This window comes from Rhinoderma darwinii, chromosome 3 (assembly GCF_050947455.1).
Source record: "Rhinoderma darwinii isolate aRhiDar2 chromosome 3, aRhiDar2.hap1, whole genome shotgun sequence".
Taxonomy (NCBI): domain Eukaryota; kingdom Metazoa; phylum Chordata; class Amphibia; order Anura; family Rhinodermatidae; genus Rhinoderma; species Rhinoderma darwinii.
In genome coordinates, this window is record NC_134689.1 from 182,225,525 (window position 1) to 182,238,511 (window position 12,987).

Genomic DNA, 12,987 nt, shown 5'->3' on the forward strand with positions numbered 1-12,987 from the left:
GGTTACGGATGTAGCCAAGATGTTCAAGAATTCTTGTCTTGAACTTTCTATTTGTACATCCTATGTATTTCAAGTCACATATTGTGCATTCAATTATATATATGACCGAGTCGGAGTTACAATTAATGTAATTTTTGATAGTATGTGTATCAGTATTAGCTGAATTTGAAAAAACCTTTTTCGGTATTGCATATGAGCACACTTTACATGGGTTGTTTCCACACTTAAAAAATCCTTTTTGTTCTAGCCATAAACCTTTTGTTTTGATGGTGCTGAAAAACGATGGAGAAAGTGTCGTGGCCAATGATGGAGCTCTACGTGGGACTATTCTACACCCGTCCTTGAGGATGTCTTCCAGGACTGGGTCTTCTCTGAGCATGGGTAAGTGTTTGTTCACAATTCTTTTTATACTGTTAAATTGACTACTTTGTTGCAAGACTAGTGTGGGTATGTTAGATGTTGATTTTGGATTTTTGTTTTGGGACAGAAGGATGTCTCTATTTTTCTTGGCTGTTACTTTGTCTGCTCTGTCCAAAGACCAACGTGGGTACCCCCTGTTGGATAGTCTACTATGTATAAGTTGTGTTTCAGTTTTGAATTGTGCATCTGAGCTGCAATTGCGTTTTGCTCTGCACAGTTCGCCCACTGGAATCGAGACAATGGTCTGTTTAGAGTGATTACTACCTGCATGCAAGATGGTATTGCCAGCTGTTGGTTTTCTATAGGTTTTTGTATGTATCTGGATACCATCTTCTCCTTTTAGTTCCAGATCTAAAAATATGATGTTGGTTTTGGCAAATATATGTGTAAACCTAAGATTGTAATCGTTAGAGTTGAGGAGATCCACAAAATCTTTTATGGCAGATACATCTCCCTCCCAGATGAACAGGAGGTCATCGATGTATCTGCCATACCAATTGATATTGTCTCCGAATGGATTTATTGTGGAAAAAATAGTTTTTTCCTCCCACCACGCCATAACTAAGTTCGCCAAGGACGGAGAAAATTTTGCCCCCATTGAGACCCCCTTTAGTTGGAGATAATATTTAGTATCAAAATAGAAATAGTTGTGTGTTAATAAAAAGGTGAGAATTTCCAAGATGTATATTTGTAATGAGTCACTATAGTTGCTGTGTTTGTTCAAGTGATGTTTTATGGCAACGTGGGCTACATTATGAGGTATACTCGGATAAAGAGATGTAACATCACATGTTAACCATGTGTATTCTTTTGACCATGTCTTGTATCTAAATGCACGTAGGACATCTTTGGTGTCTTTCAAAAAGCTTGGCGTATTTCTCATAAATAAAAATACAGAAAATAAAATAACAAAAGAAAATAAAAACGAAAAGAGAACGTCCAGACCACTCCGGTCTGATCCCGACTGAATTCGACTGTCACTATGTTCTAGACAGTCGACCGAACCCACTTTTTCCAAAGATATAAAACCCGTTTTTACTTCAATTGACAGATACTCGTTTAAATCACACAAAATAATAAAGTTTACAAATTAAAATGCCAAGGAGATAATATGGATCTGGAGCTAGGTAACAGATTACATTCACAGTACTAAATTAAACATCTAATTGTCCGTATCTGAATTACACATATATATATTTTAAAACAGTGCCGCTAAAATACAAATAAAAAAATAGATCTGGATATATAAAATTAATGAGAAGTTTTCCAGTCCCATTAGAAAAATACAGACAAAACCTTAATATATCCAAAAAACCAATTGTTGTACCAAATTAATTCATTAATAAATAATCTAAAAATCTTAAAAACGGAAACCCGAAAACATGAAATAAAAATTGATATATATCAAGAAATACAATACCAGTATTCTGTTATTTTAAATGTACCGTATATATCGGCGTACAAGACGACTTTTTACACCCTTAAAAAAATGTCAAAAGTGTGGGGTCGTCTTATATGCCGGATATTGTCTACATTAGGGATGCACGGTGCATCGAAACTTCGATACTGTTTCGATACTGTGCATCCCTAAACGGTTCGATACCGCTATTTCCTGTATTTCGATACTGAGCTGCGCAGCCGCACAGCTCAGTATAGTAACACATGAATGTATGGGAGCGCGGCTGCGGCTGTGTAATTCAGCCACAGCCCCGCTCCTGAGTCATGATAAGTTCGCGGGGTCAGGATGATGCAATGCGGCCAGCGCTGCACTAATGAGCGGCGGCACTGGAGACAGAACATGGCGGGCGCGCTACAAAACACCCCCATGTTCTGTCTTCAGTGCCTGAACTGCCGCTCATTAGTGCAGTGCCGGCCGCATCACCTCATGCTGACCGCGCGCGCACTTCCTGTCAGGAGCGGGGCAATGGCTGTATTACACAGCCGCAGCCCCGCTCTATAACGGCGGAGATCAGAGAAACCTCTCATCTCCGCCGTTATTCCCCTGAATGCTGCGATCACCGCTGAAAGAGACAGAGAGTCCTGGGTCCTGCCGCCGATGGCCATAGTGAAGCACTCCTGCACTAAATGGTGAGTATATCTTAAATTATATATTTTAAGGGTAAAAGTTGGGGGTCGTCTTATACGCCCAGTCGTCTTATACGCCGCCATATACGGTACGTCTTTTTTAGAACTTTTTTCACATTTACATACAATCTATAGTTCTTTATCTAATTCAATGGTAGGCGTTATCTCACTTTTCTAGCCAGTCTTCCGACGCTTTGCGTCTTTTGGGTCACTATACAAGGACTTTTTTCTGTTAAAACAATAATATTTCAGACAAACAATTTTCAAATAAATATAGTTACCTAATAGGAGCCATGAAGTTACAAAATTTTCCGAATTTCTCTTTTTCTATTTTGTTACTTCTGCAAAAAGGAAACATCATATAAAAACAATTTATTTAGATCGAAATACAAAAACGGAATTTTCCGTTTTTTTCCTGAGTCAGGTTTATAATGCAAAAATGTATTATCATATCTACAAATAAATACGGACATCTCTCATAGGATCTAAATTTATGCATGTATCTATAATTAACATACTCGTATACAACATAGAAAAACTTCCCATACCTTACAACCGCTTCTTCTATGATAAGGAAACAGATAAAAGATTGCGTTCCACGGGGCTCCTCCTTTCCTCTCCGGCTCTGAACCACAATTAACTAATTATCTACAAGACTGACTGGCTATAAAGGGTCTAGACTGCACAGTCAGACTTATCATAAGCCATGACTAAGGACCTAGCGAGGGTCTGAAACGCGTAGGCTACCGCCTATCCTCTCCTTCTCTCTGTACTTTGGACTATACCTACCCGTCACTAAACTTCTGTTCGTAGCTTCTGTGCTTCGATTTTAACCAAGATCAAATAAAACTTGGAAATAGATTTCCGTTTTAACAGAAATTGCACTCTCAGCGCTGGTTCCAACTCCCCTGTTTCTGATGTATCTTTTGCGTGCGCCGACACGAGGATCCGTGTGCTGATTCCCATACCCTTCTTGTGACAAGGTGAGCTGGAGGATTTCTTTCATATTTTTTCTGTACAGTTAGCAAACACAATGTTCCATTAGATCCCTGGAGTGATGGTTGCTGGAAATGGGCCTCTATACACCTATGTAGATATTGCATTAAAAACCAGACGTTTGCAGCTAGAATAGTCATTTAGCACATTAACAATGTATAGAGTGTATTTCTGATTAATTTAATGTTATCTTCACTGAAAAAAACTGTGCTTTTCTTTCATAAATAAGGAAATTTCTAAGTGACCCTAAACTTTTGAACGGTAGTGTACATCGTTTCTTTTTTTTTTTCGAATAATAATGGACTTTATAAGGGAAAAAGGGCGATTTTGAAATGTTATTATTTTGACATTTTACTTTTGTACATTTTTTTGTAACTTTTTGTAACTTTTCGTTTTTTTAGTCCCACTAGGGACTTGAAGATCCAATTGTTGGATCGTTGCTATAATACCCTGTAATACTTATGTATTGCAGGGTATTATACCTGTCAGTTTCACACTGACAGGAGGCATATTAATCGCCTTCTATAGATGGCAGATGGGAAGCCTTTGTTAGGCTTCTGGTTGCCATAGCAATTGTCCCCGCCCCCCCGCAACAATCGGGCCCCGCAATCGCGTAGCAACAACTTAGAGGAAAGGTGTCATGATTTATTTTATTTTTTTATTATATTACTTTTAATATAATGCAAACAAAAAATTGTATTTATTTGTGTTGTCACTTTCTACTTTTTAATGTATTCATACTTTTACTTCTCTATGGGGGCTGCCATTTTTTTTTCATATCTGTATGTGTCGATTAACGACACGTACAGAGATGGAATACGGCAGCTACAATGCATAGGGCACAATGAAGGGCAGCCGTCCATTGCCACTGCTATCTGGTTCTGTACTGCGCAGACGCAGGTCAGAGTCACACAGCAGAGAAGCTGTTTGTAGGCAGATAGCAGGCGTCATTATGAAGACCGGGGCTGCACTGCAGGTAAGGTGTGTGTCTCTGTCTGTCCCTCTCTCTCACAGACCCCCGCTCTCGTGACCCCCGACGGGCTGCCCATGCATTGCAGACTACAAGCTGACAAACGGCCCTTGTATTCTGCTGACGATACCTGCAGTGCAGCCATGGAGACTGTCATCCTCTGCCGGTTTATTATCAATGCAGCTCCTGCTGATATTCTAGTAGGCATCTAGTCATCATACAACTCCCTAATATAGTTCATGAAGCTCTCCTAATATATTCTTGCCTAATCCACCATGATCTCCAACTACACCTGTCGTGGTATGCTGGGAGTTGTAGTTTTGCAAGGCCATAGGTTGGAGATCAGTGACTAACTTATCACCTCCCATACCTGATGTAGGTCATGTAGAAGACAGGCACGGGAAAAGCTTATCCTGGCAGTAGCGGTAATGTATGACGTCACCATTTATGGTGCCCGTGTCTTATAGCTAGTGAGAAGAGATGGACTGTTGTTATTCCCATTGGCACAGAATGGCAGCCTCTCTCCAATGTCCATTTACAGAATGTCGGTGCCGCAAATGGTGACGGTTTTCTGCTTTCATTCATATATTCGATGGTTGCTGGAAATGCATTTATAAGCAGAGGTTCACCTAGGCGTTATGCCAGGGCTTCACTTTCAAGCCTGCTAGGCAATTCTTTTGTATACTACAATAATAGATGGTATGACTAATTATAATAATAGTTAACAGCCCATAGCACTGTATAATGCAGTAGAGACTTATTCTTGCTGTGTGTTCGTTGCTTTGTTTCTGCAGTGATAACATATCGTGCTTGTTCTGATCCTCTAAGGGCCGTTGCTTCTTTGTGTTCCTTGTAAAATCCCTGCCAGTGTCTGTATGTAGGAGTGCTGTGTGTGTGTGTGTGTGTGTGTATGTATGTATGTATGTATGTAGCAGTGCAGACTGTGTGTGTCTGTGTAGCAGAGCCGAGTGTGTGTGTGTGTGTGTGTGTGTGTGTGTGTATATATGTATGTATGTAGCAGTGCTGACTGTGTGTTTCTATGTAGTAGAGCTGAGTGTGTGTGTGTGTGTGTGTGTGTGTATGTATGGATGGATGTAGCAATGCTGACTGTGTGTGTTGTGTTTTATAGAGCTGAGTGTGTGTATGTATGTATGTATGTAGCAGTGCTGACTGTGTTTGTCTATGTAGTAGAGCTGAGTTTGTGTGTGTATGTATGTATGTATGTATGTAGCAATGCTGACTGTGTGTGTCTGTGTAGTAGAGCTGAGTGTGTGTGTGTATGTATGTATGTATGTATGTATGCAGCAGTGCTGACTGTGTGTGTATGTATGTATGTAGCAATGCTGACTGTGTGTGTGTCTGTGTAGTAGAGCTGAGTGTGTGTGTGTATGTATGTATGTATGTATGTAGCAATGCTGACTGTGTGTGTCTATTTTATAGAGCTGAGTGTGTGTATGTATGTATGTAGCAGTGCTGACTGTGTGTGTCTGTGTAATTAGAGCTGTGTGTGTATGTATGTATGTAGCAGTGCTGACTGTGTGTCTGTGTAGTAGAGCTGAGTGTGTATGTATGTATGTATGTATGTATGTAGCAGTGCTGACTGTGGGTCTGTGTAGTAGAGCTGAGTGTGTATATGTATGCATGTATGTAGCAGTGCTGACTGTGTGTCTGTGTAGTAGAGCTGTGTGTGTGTGTATGTATGTAGCAGTGCTGACTGTGTGTGTCTGTGTAGTAGAGCTGAGTGTGTGTGTATGTATGTAGCAGTGCTGAGTGTGTGTGTGTGTGTGTGTGTATGTAGCAGTGCTGAGTGTGTGTGTCTGTGTAGTAGAGCCGAATGTGTGTGTGTGTGTGTAGCACAGCGGAGTATGCACAGGTGCCGCTGATACTTCATAGCCGCTTATCAGCTGTTTTGAAGAATCAGCGGTGAGCACCCCCCCCCCACACACACACACACACACACAAATCCCCCAAACATGCAGAATCAAGTGTAAACAAGCGTAATCAAGCGTTTTTTTTGATGCGGTTTTTGGCACGTAAAATGTGCAAAAAAAAATGTGTCAAATACACGCCGTGTGAACCGGTCAACTGAAAAGTAATTCACTTCACTTTCTTCACTCTAAGGCTTTATTTACACGAGCGTAGTTCACTCTGTGATACGCGCGTGAAAATCACGCGCGTCGCACGTACCTATGTTAGTCAAAGGGGCCGTTCACACATTCCATGATTTTCACGCAGTGTGTGTCCGCTGCATAAAACTCACGACATGTCCTAAACGTGGGCGTTTTTCACGCATCACACACCCATTGAAGTCAATGGGTGGGTGAAAATCGCGCACAACACACGGAAGCACTTCCGTGTGTCGCGCGTGCTTTGCGCTACAGTTGTTAAATAAATTAAGGAAAAAAAAAACCACCACATTCATTGCTGTTTATAAGCATCGAAACCGCGTGTCATAAGGATGCCTTATGCGTGAAAATCATGCAGCCGCGCACCATTCACTGATGACACACGGAACTGCAACGCATGCAAAACGCACACGTTTGTGTGAATTTCGCCTAAGGGTATTTTCACACGCAGTGTTTTCAGCCGTTTTTTGGGCCTTAAACGTCCCAAAAAACAGCTGAAAAATCGGAAACAGAATGTCTACAAACATCTGCCAATTGGTTTCAATGGGAAATACGGCGTTCTGTTCCGACGGGGCGTTATTTAAGCGGCCATTTTCCAAACACGGCACATAAAAAGACGCCCGCCAAAAAGAAGTGCATATCACTTCTTGGGACGTTTTTGGAGCCGTTTTTCATTCACTCTATAGAAAAACAGCTCCAGAAACGACTGTAAAAAACGCCGCCAAAAACGCGAGTTTGATTAAAAAATGGCTGAAAATCAGGAGCTGGTTTTCCTTTGTTTAGTAAGCGTGTAAACATACCCTTAGCCTTTTGGTGTGTCCTATAGCTTCTGCCAGCTGCAGAATCACACCCAAAATGGCTGCCGTACACTGCTTAGCAATTTGAAGACACCTTTTCCTGTCTTGTAAGAGGGGGGGTGAGATTCCCTCCCACATTTAAGGCAGCTGTGAGTCAGGTTGCTTTGCCTTATTCACCTTGCTGTAATTCTGGGAAGTCCTCCCTCTGGTGGCCAACATAGGAAAACATGTCAAATTATTATTTAATTTTTAATACTTTCCACCATGTGGAAGAAAAAAAAAATACAGCAAAAAAACGTAAAAAATATAATAGAAATAAGTAACTTACTTAAAAGAAAGGTTTCATTCGCGACACATATTCTTTAAATGCGGCAGTCGCTATTGACTGCCGCATTTAAGGGGTTAATCAGTTCGGATCACCGCTGTGATCCGACCCGATGTTTTCCCCCAGTTCTAAGGCTGCTAGTAGCAGCCCATACTGGGAGATGCCGGGCTGCGGGGAGCACCTGTGTGCTCTGTTAGGAGCACACGTAGATTAATGGGCTGCAGGCACAAGGACCAGTACTGCAGCCCGTTATCTACGTGGGGTGGTTGGGAAGGGGTTAAAGAGGAAAATCTCCCACCCTCTTGTTTGCGTGTCTCCTCTTCTTGATATACAGAGGAAATAGTCACAATATCAGGAGCCTGTGCTAAAGACATTATGGAAATAAGCAGGGCCACAAACAGCTTAAAGTGGTTGTCCAGGGGGGGGGGGGGCAGTATTGATACTGATGACCTATCCACAGGATAGGTCATCAGTATATGATCGGTGGGGGTCCAACCCCTGGACCCAAAAGAGAGTGTGACCCTTAGTGGCTGGCGGGCACAATATACATTTACACAAAGAAAGGCTGTCTGCAACAGCCAAGCCCAATTTCCCAGCCACCACAATATAGGTAAAATAAATAACTTTTATTCAGCTACGTATAGCTTAGACAGACCACATGAATAAATTTAAAATTGTCAGCAGCCGAGAACCGGGCACACATATGTGTTATCTGACTCAACAGACACATATAGTAATAGGCATAGGAGTATCAGTGTTTTCCCTATCCAGTTAGAATTGTAAGGTAACCAGTAAACAACAGTAGGTCCGGTCGACGGCAGTGTTTAAAATATTAGCAGCCCCCCCAACATGTTTCGCTACTAAGTAGCGTCCTCAGGGGTCCACGGGGCTAATGGCGGCGCGAAATGAAAAGGATCCTGATATAGATACGTCAGATGACACATCCGAAGGTGTGTCAGGCCGAATAGCCAATGGCAACGGGGGAGACACAGCGGTCTCTCAGCTGTATTTAGCCGGCGTATGAACAGCAGAGTAAGATAGTCCAATCACAGACAGGAGGTGGCGCATGCGTATAGAAGTAAAAAGAGGACTTAGTGCACTCACCCTGGCTCGGATCGCGACTCTACAAGAGAGTCACTAGCGCATGCGCAGATGAACCACATAACATAGTGCCAGAGAAGTACGTTCTGGCTGCTCATGATTTAACGTTATATACGATAGTATTACTTGTCATCATCGTCAGATTGACGCTGCTTGGCATGTATTCATCAAAGGGGATTGGCCGATACTGATGGTGATATGGTGACAGGGAGCCCATAATGGAAAAGGGCTATTGTTAAATAATTAAATTAGAGCCGATGATTGCCGAGGTCAGAAGATGAACCCATAAGGAAGAGACCACTCAGTGTCCCGTCCCCACATTACCCCGAGTGAACACCCGAAAAACGGCTATCTTACCGCGTTTGAGATCAAAGATAGCAAATGTAGATCAAAGAGCTATTCGTTATTACTAAAAAATGGACGCCTGCGCAATGTTATGAAAGCTATACTTGTAGTGAAGTATACCAAGGGGTCACCTCCCATATATAAATACATTGGATAGCACATTGGTTCCCCACGGAAGAAATGTCATTCACGGCTCGAGAATCCCCCAGAGGTCCCCGCTTGCGGTTGCGCCATATTTCCTAACGTTACTACAGGATCAAATAAGGAATATATATGATGTATAAGTAACAATGAACCGCCGCCATCACATGGTCAAACCGTAATAAAAATAAATAAACACGTCAACTAGTCTAACCACTTGCTTCCAAATGGCTATCTTTTTATTTGAAAGAATTCTCCACATATATGTAAAGAATATAAAGAATGACAGGCAGGTGGTATTCTCGTTTTCAGTAGTTTTTAATGTATATATATATATATATATATATTGCTCTACAACCCCTGGACCCCGCACCGATCAGCTGTTCCGGCTGCTTCCAGGCGCCGGAAGCTATGCAGTGGTTGTGGCCAGAAGCAGATGGCTCCGAACACTTTATAACGGCTGTGCTGCAGTACTGCAGCTCTGTTCTTATTCAAGTGAATTGGAGCAGAGCTGCAGTAACCCAGCATGGCCACTATACAGTGTACGGAGCCATCTGCTTCCGGAACCCACCCTGCATTGCTTCAGGCGCCTGGAAGCAGCCTGAGCTGTGCAAGGTCCAGGTGTCGGACCACCACCTGTCATATGAAAAACTGTCCCATGCCGGACAACCCCTTTTAAGATGCTAAACAACTTTACCAAGTTAAATTATTAGTGTAACATTCTCTTATAAATGGTTGGTTCTCCAGTTAAATATATTTAAAGCATTCCTACCAATAAATAATATGAATAAAGATAACTTTGTACTATATCTTATTAAGGAAAAGTGGCATCTCCCTCACTTCCCAGCAGCCTATGTATTTGCCTTACCCTGCTAGAATGTTATCTCTAAATGTTAAGAAACCTCCTCACTCAACAAAAAAAATTGTCAAGGATAGGATAGGCAGTAATTTGATTTGCAGCAGTACACATCTTGGCCAAAATTATGTGGACACTCCACCAATTTATTAAGTTCGGTGTTTAAGTCATACCCATTGCTTAAAACCAAGCACACAGCCATGCAATCTTTAAACAGGTAGTAGCAGGGGCATCGCTAGCACCGGGCCCCGGATATTTGGCCTGATGCCACGGATCCCCGGTGACTGCCACATTCGGGTCCCAGTGGTCGCAATTGCGACCGCGTCACATCAGTCGCAATTGCAACAGGGCTTCCACCACCCGCGCCGCATCTTTAAAAGTTACTATAGTAACTGGGGCCTATGGAATAAAATACACGGGCCCCTGTTACTATAGTAACAACACATACTTACCCATCGTCCTTCCCAAGCGCAGCGGAAGTCCTGACGTCTTCTCGCGTCATGACATCACGTTGCTGTGCCCCGCGGATGACATCATGACGCTAGATGGTGTTGGGACATCCGCTGCACCTGGAGCCGAAGAGGAGGTAAATGTAACGTTACAGTCTGCTGGGGTCCTGTATCTAAGCCTACCTTGTCATAAGCTTAGATACAGGGTCTAACAGACCATGTCACACATGGACTCTGTATCTAAGCCTACCACATGGTATTCTTAGATACATGGCCCATGTTTGATCCTGTCTCATGGGCCCTGTATCTAAGCTTACCATATAGTAGGCTTAGATACAGGGCCCCAGCAGATGGTAATCTTATACAGTATAAGATTACTGTCTGCTGGGGCCCTGTGTCTAAGCCTACCTTGTGGTAGGCTTAGATACATGGTCTAAGAGACAGTATCACACATGGGCCCTGTATCTAAGCCTACCACATGTGTTACTAATGTTGTTTTTTTTGTGTTTGTGTTTTTTTCAGGTTTGGTTTTTGGACTACGTCAGATTCGAGGACTACTTTGATTTTCAATAAAATGGTTAATGAGGGTTGTGTGTGGGGGGTGTATTTCAATAAAATATTTTAGCTACATCTTTGTATTTTCTTTTAAACTTTATTACTACTGCCTTAGTAATGGCTGCTGGCTGATGGACAGTGTTCTTTACTAAGGCGGGGCTTAGTGTTAGACGGTGCAAAGGCTAACGCATGTGGGAATAGCCCCATTGAAATCAACGGGTCCGTATACTGTGCGTTATTTCAACACTCCCCCCCCCAACATTTTTTTGAAGGGGTAAATATATGTCTCAGGGCTTGTGCCCCTGATCTTTTAAGACCCTAGCAACCCACCTGGGTAGTAGTAGTAGTAGTAGTAGTAGTAGTAGTAGTAGTATTGGTTGTACTGAACTCAGTGACTTGAAAGGTGGCATTGTCATAGGATTCTACATTTGCCAAAAATCAGTTTGTGAAATGTATTTTATTCTAGATCTACCCAAGTGAATTGTAAGTGCTATTATTTTGAAGTTGAAGCATCTAGGAGTAACAACAGCTCAGCCACACAGTGGTAGACCACAGAAACTCATAAAGTAAGGGCCGCCAAGTGCTAAAGCGCGTGGTGCATAAAATCCCTTATCCTCTTTTGCATCTTGAGTGGTCTGCACAGATACCTGACCTCAACCCCATCGCACACCTTTGGGATGAATTGGAACACAGATTGCGATCGAGAGCATCTCGTCCAAAATCAGTCTCTGACCTAACAAATGCTCTTTTAACTGAATTGGCACAAATTCTCACAACCACATTCCAAAATCTTGTGGAAAGCCTTCTCAGGAGAGTGGACGCTGTTATAGCCACAATAGGAAGCTCAACTCCATATTAAATGATAATATAATGATATTGAAATGGGATGTCCAACAAGATTTTATAGAGATGGTCAGGTCTCCACATACATTTGGCCATAAAATATATCTTTCTCTCAGTGTCTGTAGGTAATTCATGCTGTGAGAGGGCATAGGGGAAAGGGGGGGAATCACGTTATAGTTTATCTGACCTGTGTGTGAGAACTCATGCTATGAGAGGGGAGAGGGAGCAGTACGGTGTGGCAGGTGATTTACTCAGAGTCCACTGCACATATCTGAGAACTGAGGACTAGAGAAGAGTTCGCTAACTCAGCAAGCACGGAAAGAGAAAATGTACTTTTACAAAAGACAATGGAAGGGCTATAAGACCCAAAATATGCTGGTTAGACACAATATTTCTGTTTGCACTACTTGTAATATAAATCTACCTCTGCCTAAGGAGTGTACTGATAGGAACTTTTTGACATCTTCAACCCACATTCAAGCCCATTCCTAAGCTGCTCATACATATTAGAAAAATATTGGCTGAAATGGCTGATTTCAATCATTCAACCAATTGCTGTCTGCTGAAAAAGTGATCGGCCATGTTTGATTTTTTTTCAGCCATTTGTTGTCTGAAATGATATGTTTATGCAGTGAGCAGTGAGCAGTGAGCAGTGAGCAACCTCGATCGTGTCCCCTGATAGGACAGTTAAGTATGGCAGGTTGATGGGGGTGCTATTTGTATGTAATGCAGCTAGCCTTATCAAATGTGTATGGACAGCTTTACTTTGTAGCAACCTACTCAACAAATTTTTACTTTGTTGATACTGAAGGTTTTTTTTAACCATTATTATAAAGGTGTTTAAAAAAATAAACCCAAATTGTTATTATATATATTGTGATGGTCACATCACTGAAGTGCTCACAATGCAGTCTTCCTTCTCAATAACAGAAAAACAGCTGTTCCGCTCACTTTTACTTGTAACTGATCTCATGGGAG